The sequence below is a fragment of the Coregonus lavaretus genome (assembly GCF_964263955.1).
Source record: "Coregonus lavaretus genome assembly, contig: HAP1_SCAFFOLD_1104, whole genome shotgun sequence".
Taxonomy (NCBI): domain Eukaryota; kingdom Metazoa; phylum Chordata; class Actinopteri; order Salmoniformes; family Salmonidae; genus Coregonus; species Coregonus lavaretus.
Genome location: NW_028161778.1, coordinates 113,178 through 126,340, shown reverse-complemented (window position 1 = coordinate 126,340; position 13,163 = coordinate 113,178). Strand labels below are relative to the sequence as shown.

The following is a 13,163-nucleotide window of genomic DNA, read 5'->3' as shown; positions in this document are numbered from 1 at the left end:
GACCAATAACATTATCGTCACCATAATTCCCTGTATAACGGACCAATAATATTATCGTCACCACGATTCCCTGTATAACGGACCAATAACATTATCGTCACCATAATTCCCTGTATAACGGACCAATAACATTATCGTCACCATAATTCCCTGTATAACGGACCAATAACATTATCGTCACCATAATTCCCTGTATAACGGACCAATAACATTATCGTCACCATAATTCCCTGTATAACGGACCAATAACATTATCGTCACCATAATTCCCTGTATAACGGACCAATAACATTATCGTCACCATAATTCCCTGTATAACGGACCAATAACATTATCGTCACCATAATTCCCTGTATAACGGACCAATAACATTATCGTCACCATAATTCCCTGTATAACGGACCAATAACATTATCGTCACCATAATTCCCTGTATAACGGACCAATAACATTATCGTCACCATAATTCCCTGTATAACGGACCAATAACATTATCGTCACCACGATTCCCTGTATAATGGACCAATAACATTATCGTCACCATAATTCCCTGTATAACGGACCAATAACATTATCGTCACCATAATTCCCTGTATAACGGACCAATAACTTTATCGTCACCATAATTCCCTGTTTAACGGACCAATAACATTATTGTCACCATAATTCCCTGTATAACGGACCAATAACATTATCGTCACCACGATTCCCTGTATAACGGACCAATAACATTATCGTCACCATAATTCCCTGTATAACGGACCAATAACATTATCGTCACGATAATTCCCTGTATAACGGACCAATAACATTATCGTCACCATAATTCCCTGTATAACGGACCAATAACATTATCGTCACCATAATTCCCTGTATAACGGACCAATAACATTATCGTCACCATAATTCCCTGTATAACGGACCAATAACATTATCGTCACCATAATTCCCTGTATAACGGACCAATAACATTATCGTCACCATAATTCCCTGTATAACGGACCAATAACTTTATCGTCACCATAATTCCCTGTATAACGGACCAATAACATTATCGTCACCATAATTCCCTGTATAACGGACCAATAACATTATCGTCACCACGATTCCCTGTATAACGGACCAATAACTTTATCGTCACCATAATTCCCTGTATAACGGACCAATAACATTATCGTCACCATAATTCCCTGTATAACGGACCAATAATATTATCGTCACCACGATTCCCTGTATAACGGACCAATAACATTATCGTCACCATAATTCCCTGTATAACGGACCAATAACATTATCGTCACCATAATTCCCTGTATAACGGACCAATAACATTATCGTCACCATAATTCCCTGTATAACGGACCAATAACATTATCGTCACCATAATTCCCTGTATAACGGACCAATAACATTATCGTCACCATAATTCCCTGTATAACGGACCAATAACATTATCGTCACCATAATTCCCTGTATAACGGACCAATAACATTATCGTCACCATAATTCCCTGTATAACGGACCAATAACATTATCGTCACCATAATTCCCTGTATAACGGACCAATAACATTATCGTCACCATGATTCCCTGTATAACGGACCAATAACATTATCGTCACCATAATTCCCTGTATAACGGACCAATAACATTATCGTCACCATAATTCCCTGTATAACGGACCAATAACATTATCGTCACCATGATTCCCTGTATAACGGACCAATAACATTATCGTCACCATGATTCCCTGTATAACGGACCAATAACATTATCGTCACCATAATTAGAAGAAGAGCCAGTATAGAAACATACAGTACAGCTGAGAGGTGGAGAGGAAACTGGAACATACTCCACGTCCAGACTCCTGGAATGATGGAACATACTCCACGTCCAGACTCCTGGAATGATGGAACATACTCCACGTCCAGACTCCTGGAATGATGGAACATACTCCACGTCCAGACTCCTGGAATGATGTACACCATGCTGGGACTGCGCTCCCTGTGGGAGACATGGTTCAACATTGTTCAGGGTGTGAAGCTGCAGAAACATTCACATTCATGTTTCTCTGCACTGGTACTGTAGCCTGGGTCCACTCGGCTTCTGTTCCTTATGGAATTGTCATGGTACTGTAGCCTGGGTCCACTCGGTTTCTGTTCCTTATGGAATTGTCATGGTACTGTAGCCTGGGTCCACTCGGTTTCTGTTCCTTATGGAATTGTCATGGTACTGTAGCCTGGGTCCACTCGGTTTCTGTTCCTTATGGAATTGTCATGCCAAGAGTGCAGAAACAGACTGGCACCCAGGCTACATATAATGTCTACTGACTTGACATCAGGCAGTGTCTCTGAGGTTAGGGGTTAGGGGTCAGGGGTTAAGGGTCAGGTACTCACTTAACATCCAACAGTGTCTGAGGTGAACTCCAGGATGTCCTACCAAGATGAGGAGGAGCTGAGACCGTTCATCCCTGGTCACCCCCCCTCCTGTAGGGAGCAGCCACTTCCCCAGGACCAGCTGAGACAGTTCATCCCTGGTCACCCCTCCTCCTGTAGGGAGCAGCCACTTCCCCAGGACCAGCTGAGACAGTTCATCCCTGGTCACCCCTCCTCCTGTAGGGAGCAGCCACTTCCCCAGGACCAGCTGAGACAGTTCATCCCTGGTCACTCCTCCTCCTGTAGGGAGCAGCCACTTCCCCAGGACCAGCTGAGACAGTTCATCCCTGGTCACCCCTTCCTCCTGTAGGGAGCAGCCACTTCCCCAGGACCAGCTGAGACAGTTCATCCCTGGTCACCCCTCCTCCTGTAGGGAGCAGCCACTTCCCCAGGACCAGCTGAGACAGTTCATCCCTGGTCACCCCTCCTCCTGTAGGGAGCAGCCACTTCCCCAGGACCAGCTGAGACAGTTCATCCCTGGTCACCCCTCCTCCTGTAGGGAGCAGCCACTTCCCCAGGACCAGCTGAGACAGTTCATCCCTGGTCACCCCTCCTCCTGTAGGGAGCAGCCACTTCCCCAGGACCAGCTGAGACAGTTCATCCCTGGTCACCCCTCCTCCTGTAGGGAGCAGCCACTTCCCCAGGACCAGCTGAGACAGTTCATCCCTGGTCACCCCTCCTCCTGTAGGGAGCAGCCACTTCCCCAGGACCAGCTGAGACAGTTCATCCCTGGTCACCCCTTCCTCCTGTAGGGAGCAGCCACTTCCCCAGGACCAGCAGAACCAGCAGGATCTGGTGCAGGGCTAGGATCCAGTCGTTAGCACACACTGATGACAACAGAGATACTGAACCCTGTTGGGCCAACCAGAGAGAGACACATAGTGGTTAGTATACCTAACTGATTAGAGGTTATCAATGGCTAGGTAACGCCAACCAGTGTTGTTATTATGAAAGATCAGTAGATGGTCAACATAAAATCTCCTCAAAAAACATGAATGATTGTTTTCTAAGAGGTTAAGGGAGAGAAGGGGAAGAGTTCAGGCCAGGGTAGGGTCCTACAGCCAGGAGCAGAGTAGCCCAGATAAATAAAAGTCCTGTGTGACTAAACTTGTAATAGTTTTTATTGAGGGTGGGTTGTTTAATTAAAAACCACTTCTGCAGATGTATTTTAGTTATAACAACTCCCAGCTCACAACCGAGTCTTTGAGGTGCACCAGCAGCATTACCAAACAAACTGGCGTTAAAGAGAGCCTCTGTCTAGACAGGCCTGTAGGAGAAACCTGCTGGACACCAGAAACACTGTGGCAGCCTCTGTCTAGACAGGCCTGTAGGAGAAACCTGCTGGACACCAGAAACACTGTGGCAGCCTCGGTCTAGACAGGCCTGTAGGAGAAACCTGCTGGACACCAGAAACACTGTGGCAGCCTCGGTCTAGACAGGCCTGTAGGAGAAACCTGCTGGACACCAGAAACACTGTGGCAGCCTCGGTCTAGACAGGCCTGTAGGAGAAACCTGCTGGACACCAGAAACACTGTGGCAGCCTCTGTCTAGACAGGCCTGTAGGAGAAACCTGCTGGACACCAGAAACACTGTGGCAGCCTCGGTCTAGACAGGCCTGTAGGAGAAACCTGCTGGACACCAGAAACACTGTGGCAGCCTCGGTCTAGACAGGCCTGTAGGAGAAACCTGCTGGACACCAGAAACACTGTGGCAGCCTCGGTCTAGACAGGCCTGTAGGAGAAACCTGCTGGACACCAGAAACACTGTGGCAGCCTCGGTCTAGACAGGCCTGTAGGAGAAACCTGCTGGACACCAGAAACACTGTGGCAGCCTCGGTCTAGACAGGCCTGTAGGAGAAACCTGCTGGACACCAGAAACACTGTGGCAGCCTCGGTCTAGACAGGCCTGTAGGAGAAACCTGCTGGACACCAGAAACACTGTGGCAGCCTCGGTCTAGACAGGCCTGTAGGAGAAACCTGCTGGACACCAGAAACACTGTGGCAGCCTCGGTCTAGACAGGCCTGTAGGAGAAACCTGCTGGACACCAGAAACACTGTGGCAGCCTCGGTCTAGACAGGCCTGTAGGAGAAACCTGCTGGACACCAGAAACACTGTGGCAGCCTCTGTCTAGACAGGCCTGTAGGAGAAACCTGCTGGACACCAGAAACACTGTGGCAGCCTCGGTCTAGACAGGCCTGTAGGAGAAACCTGCTGGACACCAGAAACACTGTGGCAGCCTCTGTCTAGACAGGCCTGTAGGAGAAACCTGCTGGACACCAGAAACACTGTGGCAGCCTCGGTCTAGACAGGCCTGTAGGAGAAACCTGCTGGACACCAGAAACACTGTGGCAGCCTCGGTCTAGACAGGCCTGTAGGAGAAACCTGCTGGACACCAGAAACACTGTGGCAGCCTCTGTCTAGACAGGCCTGTAGGAGAAACCTGCTGGACACCAGAAACACTGTGGCAGCCTCGGTCTAGACAGGCCTGTAGGAGAAACCTGCTGGACACCAGAAACACTGTGGCAGCCTCGGTCTAGACAGGCCTGTAGGAGAAACCTGCTGGACACCAGAAACACTGTGGCAGCCTCTGTCTAGACAGGCCTGTAGGAGAAACCTGCTGGACACCAGAAACACTGTGGCAGCCTCGGTCTAGACAGGCCTGTAGGAGAAACCTGCTGGACACCAGAAACACTGTGGCAGCCTCGGTCTAGACAGGCCTGTAGGAGAAACCTGCTGGACACCAGAAACACTGTGGCAGCCTCGGTCTAGACAGGCCTGTAGGAGAAACCTGCTGGACACCAGAAACACTGTGGCAGCCTCGGTCTAGACAGGCCTGTAGGAGAAACCTGCTGGACACCAGAAACACTGTGGCAGCCTCGGTCTAGACAGGCCTGTAGGAGAAACCTGCTGGACACCAGAAACACTGTGGCAGCCTCTGTCTAGACAGGCCTGTAGGAGAAACCTGCTGGACACCAGAAACACTGTGGCAGCCTCGGTCTAGACAGGCCTGTAGGAGAAACCTGCTGGACACCAGAAACACTGTGGCAGCCTCTGTCTAGACAGGCCTGTAGGAGAAACCTGCTGGACACCAGAAACACTGTGGCAGCCTCGGTCTAGACAGGCCTGTAGGAGAAACCTGCTGGACACCAGAAACACTGTGGCAGCCTCGGTCTAGACAGGCCTGTAGGAGAAACCTGCTGGACACCAGAAACACTGTGGCAGCCTCTGTCTAGACAGGCCTGTAGGAGAAACCTGCTGGACACCAGAAACACTGTGGCAGCCTCGGTCTAGACAGGCCTGTAGGAGAAACCTGCTGGACACCAGAAACACTGTGGCAGCCTCGGTCTAGACAGGCCTGTAGGAGAAACCTGCTGGACACCAGAAACACTGTGGCAGCCTCTGTCTAGACAGGCCTGTAGGAGAAACCTGCTGGACACCAGAAACACTGTGGCAGCCTCGGTCTAGACAGGCCTGTAGGAGAAACCTGCTGGACACCAGAAACACTGTGGCAGCCTCGGTCTAGACAGGCCTGTAGGAGAAACCTGCTGGACACCAGAAACACTGTGGCAGCCTCGGTCTAGACAGGCCTGTAGGAGAAACCTGCTGGACACCAGAAACACTGTGGCAGCCTCTGTCTAGACAGGCCTGTAGGAGAAACCTGCTGGACACCAGAAACACTGTGGCAGCCTCGGTCTAGACAGGCCTGTAGGAGAAACCTGCTGGACACCAGAAACACTGTGGCAGCCTCTGTCTAGACAGGCCTGTAGGAGAAACCTGCTGGACACCAGAAACACTGTGGCAGCCTCGGTCTAGACAGGCCTGTAGGAGAAACCTGCTGGACACCAGAAACACTGTGGCAGCCTCTGTCTAGACAGGCCTGTAGGAGAAACCTGCTGGACACCAGAAACACTGTGGCAGCCTCTGTCTAGACAGGCCTGTAGGAGAAACCTGCTGGACACCAGAAACACTGTGGCAGCCTCTGTCTAGACAGGCCTGTAGGAGAAACCTGCTGGACACCAGAAACACTGTGGCAGCCTCGGTCTAGACAGGCCTGTAGGAGAAACCTGCTGGACACCAGAAACACTGTGGCAGCCTCTGTCTAGACAGGCCTGTAGGAGAAACCTGCTGGACACCAGAAACACTGTGGCAGCCTCTGTCTAGACAGGCCTGTAGGAGAAACCTGCTGGACACCAGAAACACTGTGGCAGCCTCTGTCTGGACAGGCCTGTAGGAGAAACCTGCTGGACACCAGAAACACTGTGGCAGCCTCTGTCTAGACAGGCCTCTAGGAGAAACCTGCTGGACACCAGAAACACTGTGGCAGCCTCTGTCTAGACAGGCCTGTAGGAGAAACCTGCTGGACACCAGAAACACTGTGGCAGCCTCTGTCTAGACAGGCCTGTAGGAGAAACCTGCTGGACACCAGAAACACTGTGGCAGCCTCTGTCTAGACAGGCCTGTAGGAGAAACCTGCTGGACACCAGAAACACTGTGGCAGCCTCTGTCTGGACAGGCCTGTAGGAGAAACCTGCTGGACACCAGAAACACTGTGGCAGCCTCTGTCTGGACAGGCCTGTAGGAGAAACCTGCTGGACACCAGAAACACTGTGGCAGCCTCTGTCTAGACAGGCCTCTAGGAGAAACCTGCTGGACACCAGAAACACTGTGGCAGCCTCTGTCTAGACAGGCCTGTAGGAGAAACCTGCTGGACACCAGAAACACTGTGGCAGCCTCTGTCTAGACAGGCCTGTAGGAGAAACCTGCTGGACACCAGAAACACTGTGGCAGCCTCTGTCTAGACAGGCCTGTAGGAGAAACCTGCTGGACACCAGAAACACTGTGGCAGCCTCTGTCTGGACAGGCCTGTAGGAGAAACCTGCTGGACACCAGAAACACTGTGGCAGCCTCGGTCTAGACAGGCCTGTAGGAGAAACCTGCTGGACACCAGAAACACTGTGGCAGCCTCTGTCTAGACAGGCCTGTAGGAGAAACCTGCTGGACACCAGAAACACTGTGGCAGCCTCTGTCTAGACAGGCCTGTAGGAGAAACCTGCTGGACACCAGAAACACTGTGGCAGCCTCTGTCTAGACAGGCCTGTAGGAGAAACCTGCTGGACACCAGAAACACTGTGGCAGCCTCTGTCTAGACAGGCCTGTAGGAGAAACCTGCTGGACACCAGAAACACTGTGGCAGCCTCTGTCTAGACAGGCCTGTAGGAGAAACCTGCTGGACACCAGAAACACTGTGGCAGCCTCTGTCTAGACAGGCCTGTAGGAGAAACCTGCTGGACACCAGAAACACTGTGGCAGCCTCTGTCTAGACAGGCCTGTAGGAGAAACCTGCTGGACACCAGAAACACTGTGGCAGCCTCTGTCTAGACAGGCCTGTAGGAGAAACCTGCTGGACACCAGAAACACTGTGGCAGCCTCTGTCTAGACAGGCCTGTAGGAGAAACCTGCTGGACACCAGAAACACTGTGGCAGCCTCTGTCTAGACAGGCCTGTAGGAGAAACCTGCTGGACACCAGAAACACTGTGGCAGCCTCTGTCTAGACAGGCCTGTAGGAGAAACCTGCTGGACACCAGAAACACTGTGGCAGCCTCTGTCTGGACAGGCCTGTAGGAGAAACCTGCTGGACACCAGAAACACTGTGGCAGCCTCTGTCTAGACAGGCCTCTAGGAGAAACCTGCTGGACACCAGAAACACTGTGGCAGCCTCTGTCTAGACAGGCCTGTAGGAGAAACCTGCTGGACACCAGAAACACTGTGGCAGCCTCTGTCTAGACAGGCCTGTAGGAGAAACCTGCTGGACACCAGAAACACTGTGGCAGCCTCTGTCTAGACAGGCCTGTAGGAGAAACCTGCTGGACACCAGAAACACTGTGGCAGCCTCTGTCTGGACAGGCCTGTAGGAGAAACCTGCTGGACACCAGAAACACTGTGGCAGCCTCTGTCTGGACAGGCCTGTAGGAGAAACCTGCTGGACACCAGAAACACTGTGGCAGCCTCTGTCTAGACAGGCCTCTAGGAGAAACCTGCTGGACACCAGAAACACTGTGGCAGCCTCTGTCTAGACAGGCCTGTAGGAGAAACCTGCTGGACACCAGAAACACTGTGGCAGCCTCTGTCTAGACAGGCCTGTAGGAGAAACCTGCTGGACACCAGAAACACTGTGGCAGCCTCTGTCTAGACAGGCCTGTAGGAGAAACCTGCTGGACACCAGAAACACTGTGGCAGCCTCTGTCTGGACAGGCCTGTAGGAGAAACCTGCTGGACACCAGAAACACTGTGGCAGCCTCGGTCTAGACAGGCCTGTAGGAGAAACCTGCTGGACACCAGAAACACTGTGGCAGCCTCTGTCTAGACAGGCCTGTAGGAGAAACCTGCTGGACACCAGAAACACTGTGGCAGCCTCTGTCTAGACAGGCCTGTAGGAGAAACCTGCTGGACACCAGAAACACTGTGGCAGCCTCTGTCTAGACAGGCCTGTAGGAGAAACCTGCTGGACACCAGAAACACTGTGGCAGCCTCTGTCTAGACAGGCCTGTAGGAGAAACCTGCTGGACACCAGAAACACTGTGGCAGCCTCTGTCTAGACAGGCCTGTAGGAGAAACCTGCTGGACACCAGAAACACTGTGGCAGCCTCTGTCTAGACAGGCCTGTAGGAGAAACCTGCTGGACACCAGAAACACTGTGGCAGCCTCTGTCTAGACAGGCCTGTAGGAGAAACCTGCTGGACACCAGAAACACTGTGGCAGCCTCTGTCTAGACAGGCCTGTAGGAGAAACCTGCTGGACACCAGAAACACTGTGGCAGCCTCTGTCTAGACAGGCCTGTAGGAGAAACCTGCTGGACACCAGAAACACTGTGGCAGCCTCTGTCTAGACAGGCCTGTAGGAGAAACCTGCTGGACACCAGAAACACTGTGGCAGCCTCTGTCTAGACAGGCCTGTAGGAGAAACCTGCTGGACACCAGAAACACTGTGGCAGCCTCTGTCTAGACAGGCCTGTAGGAGAAACCTGCTGGACACCAGAAACACTGTGGCAGCCTCTGTCTAGACAGGCCTGTAGGAGAAACCTGCTGGACACCAGAAACACTGTGGCAGCCTCTGTCTAGACAGGCCTGTAGGAGAAACCTGCTGGACACCAGAAACACTGTGGCAGCCTCTGTCTGGACAGGCCTGTAGGAGAAACCTGCTGGACACCAGAAACACTGTGGCAGCCTCTGTCTAGACAGGCCTCTAGGAGAAACCTGCTGGACACCAGAAACACTGTGGCAGCCTCTGTCTAGACAGGCCTGTAGGAGAAACCTGCTGGACACCAGAAACACTGTGGCAGCCTCTGTCTAGACAGGCCTGTAGGAGAAACCTGCTGGACACCAGAAACACTGTGGCAGCCTCTGTCTAGACAGGCCTGTAGGAGAAACCTGCTGGACACCAGAAACACTGTGGCAGCCTCTGTCTAGACAGGCCTGTAGGAGAAACCTGCTGGACACCAGAAACACTGTGGCAGCCTCTGTCTAGACAGGCCTGTAGGAGAAACCTGCTGGACACCAGAAACACTGTGGCAGCCTCTGTCTAGACAGGCCTGTAGGAGAAACCTGCTGGACACCAGAAACACTGTGGCAGCCTCTGTCTAGACAGGCCTGTAGGAGAAACCTGCTGGACACCAGAAACACTGTGGCAGCCTCTGTCTAGACAGGCCTGTAGGAGAAACCTGCTGGACACCAGAAACACTGTGGCAGCCTCTGTCTAGACAGGCCTGTAGGAGAAACCTGCTGGACACCAGAAACACTGTGGCAGCCTCTGTCTAGACAGGCCTGTAGGAGAAACCTGCTGGACACCAGAAACACTGTGGCAGCCTCTGTCTAGACAGGCCTGTAGGAGAAACCTGCTGGACACCAGAAACACTGTGGCAGCCTCTGTCTGGACAGGCCTGTAGGAGAAACCTGCTGGACACCAGAAACACTGTGGCAGCCTCTGTCTAGACAGGCCTGTAGGAGAAACCTGCTGGACACCAGAAACACTGTGGCTGCCTCTGTCTAGACAGGCCTGTAGGAGAAACCTGCTGGACACCAGAAACACTGTGGCAGCCTCTGTCTAGACAGGCCTGTAGGAGAAACCTGCTGGACACCAGAAACACTGTGGCAGCCTCTGTCTAGACAGGCCTGTAGGAGAAACCTGCTGGACACCAGAAACACTGTGGCAGCCTCTGTCTAGACAGGCCTGTAGGAGAAACCTGCTGGACACCAGAAACACTGTGGCTTCTGCCTACCTGGAATAACGGCTCGCTGCCATTGGTGGAGCTCCCTCGCCGCATGTTGATCTCTCTGTTGTTTCCAGATGAATCCAGTTTGTCAAACTGAAGATGAACAGACATACAGTACATTAGTTATATTCATAATATACTATGTGTTCTAAGCCTCCAGTATGTACAATAGAAAAGAAACAGGACAGTAGATACATTCAGCATCATTTACACAGAGTACAAAATGATTTCCACTCATTATGCAAGTTACAAATAAGTTTACAACTAAAGTGAAGGAATAAATGAATCAAAAGCCTAAATAAAACAGAAAGTCTAAATCCTCACCCTGGAATCAGTAGCTTTGTTCTCTTGATGATGTAACTCTAGAATCCATAGAGATGGTATGATACTGATGAGGAAAAGGGAGATGGCAGGAGAAAACCTGGACACATGGAATAGAGAAAATGAAAAGTTATTCAAAACAAACATTCAAGGCTCCTAAACTTGAAGAAAGTGACTTCACAGTTCTAGATGATTTAGATTGACCATTTATAATCCTGTCCTTTTTTTCTCTTTAGGGTTAAGATCATCTTGACCACCAGAGGAAGATATTGGGTCGTCAAGAACCAGTAAAGAGCATTATTCTTAACCCAGACCACCCTCCATACTCCTATCAGAGAGATGACGAGGAATAGGGACCGGGTAACAACCGCACAGATAAACTTCACTATCATCTTTCTGTCTGGGGTCCTAGAAATACTATACAAATCCAGCTGCCACATTAAGGATGCATGCCTCTAGTCTGCTCGCATTCAGCCACTTCAACACAAGGTTGAAGAAGTGGAGAAAGTTTAGGGTTAGGGTTAGGGTTAGGGTTAGCCTCTGCACAAGCAATACACAATGGGGGCTGAATAGGCCAATAGGGTTAGGGTTAGGGGTTAGGGGTTAGGGCTAGGGTTAGGGTTAGGGCTAGGGTTAGCCTCTGCACAAGCAATACACAATGGGGGCTGAATAGGCCAATAGGGTTAGGGTTAGGGCTAGGGTTAGGGTTAGGGTTAGGGTTAGGGGTTAGGGGTTAGGGCTAGGGTTAGGGTTAGGGCTAGGGTTAGGGCTAGGGTTAGGGTTAGCCTCTGCACAAGCAATACCCAATGGGGGCTGAATAGGCCAATAGGGTTAGGGTTAGGGTTAGGGTTAGCCTCTGCACAAGCAATACCCAATGGGGGCTGAATAGGCCAATAGGGTTAGGGTTAGGGTTAGGGTTAGCCTCTGCACGAGCAATACCCAATGGGGGCTGAATAGGCCAATAGGGTTAGGGTTAGGGTTAGGGTTAGCCTCTGTACGAGCAATACCCAATGGGGGCTGAATAGGCCAATAGGGTTAGGGTTAGGGTTAGGGCTAGGGTTAGGGTTAGGGTTAGGGTTAGGGTTAGGGTTAGGGTTAGGGTTAGCCTCTGTACGAGCAATACCCAATGGGGGCTGAATAGGCCAATAGGGTTAGGGTTAGGGTTAGGGTTAGCCTCTGTACGAGCAATACCCAATGGGGGCTGAATAGGCCAATAGGGTTAGGGTTAGGGTTAGGGCTAGGGTTAGGGTTAGGGTTAGGGTTAGGGCTAGGGTTAGGGTTAGGGTTAGGGTTAGGGTTAGCGTTAGCCTCTGTACGAGCAATACCCAATGGGGGCTGCCAGTGGCAAAAGTCTGCGCTTGACGCGCGACATTGCACAGCAATTGATTGAGTAAAAGTCTCTTTTACATTTTTAAGGGAGTTGCATGTAGGAAGTGCTATTATATGTCAATTAATGAATATGTTGGGAATAACCAGATTAATATGGTTTGGCTCTGATGGGAATAACCAGATTAATATGGTTTGGCTCTGATGGGAATAACCAGATTAATATGGTTTGGCTCTGATGGGAATAACCAGATTAATATGGTTTGGCTCTGATGGGAATAACCAGATTAATATGGTTTGGCTCTGATGGGAATAACCAGATTAATATGGTTTGGCTCTGTTGGGAATAACCAGATTCATATGGTTTGGCTCTGATGGGAATAACCAGATTAATATGGTTTGGCTCTGATGGGAATAACCAGATTAATATGGTTTGGCTCTGTTGGGAATAACCAGATTAATATGGTTTGGCTCTGATGGGAATAACCAGATTAATATGGTTTGGCTCTGATGGGAATAACCAGATTAATATGGTTTGGCTCTGATGGGAATAACCAGATTAATATGGTTTGGCTCTGATGGGAATAACCAGATTAATATGGTTTGGCTCTGATGGGAATAACCAGATTAATATGGTTTGGCTCTGATGGGAATAACCAGATTAATATGGTTTGGCTCTGTTGGGAATAACCAGATTAATATGGTTTGGCTCTGATGGGAATAACCAGATTAATATGGTTTGGCTCTGTTGGGAATAACCAGATTAATATGGTTTGGCTCTGTTGGGAATAACCAGATTAATATGGTTTGG

The 13,163-nt window shown here is 50.6% G+C and overlaps 1 pseudogene across 1 annotated transcript; it reads right to left on the bottom strand.

The window, feature by feature from the left end:
- Positions 1 to 1,737: 1,737 nt before the first annotated feature.
- LOC311120083 lies at positions 1,738 to 11,418 on the bottom strand (annotated as a pseudogene). The gene is made up of 8 exons: positions 11,231 to 11,418; positions 11,030 to 11,126; positions 10,712 to 10,798; positions 2,731 to 3,287; positions 2,479 to 2,675; positions 2,397 to 2,435; positions 1,921 to 2,004; positions 1,738 to 1,750 (listed from the first exon to the last, which is right to left on the bottom strand). The product of its transcript is annotated as an uncharacterized misc_RNA (transcript).
- Positions 11,419 to 13,163: the final 1,745 nt, after the last annotated feature.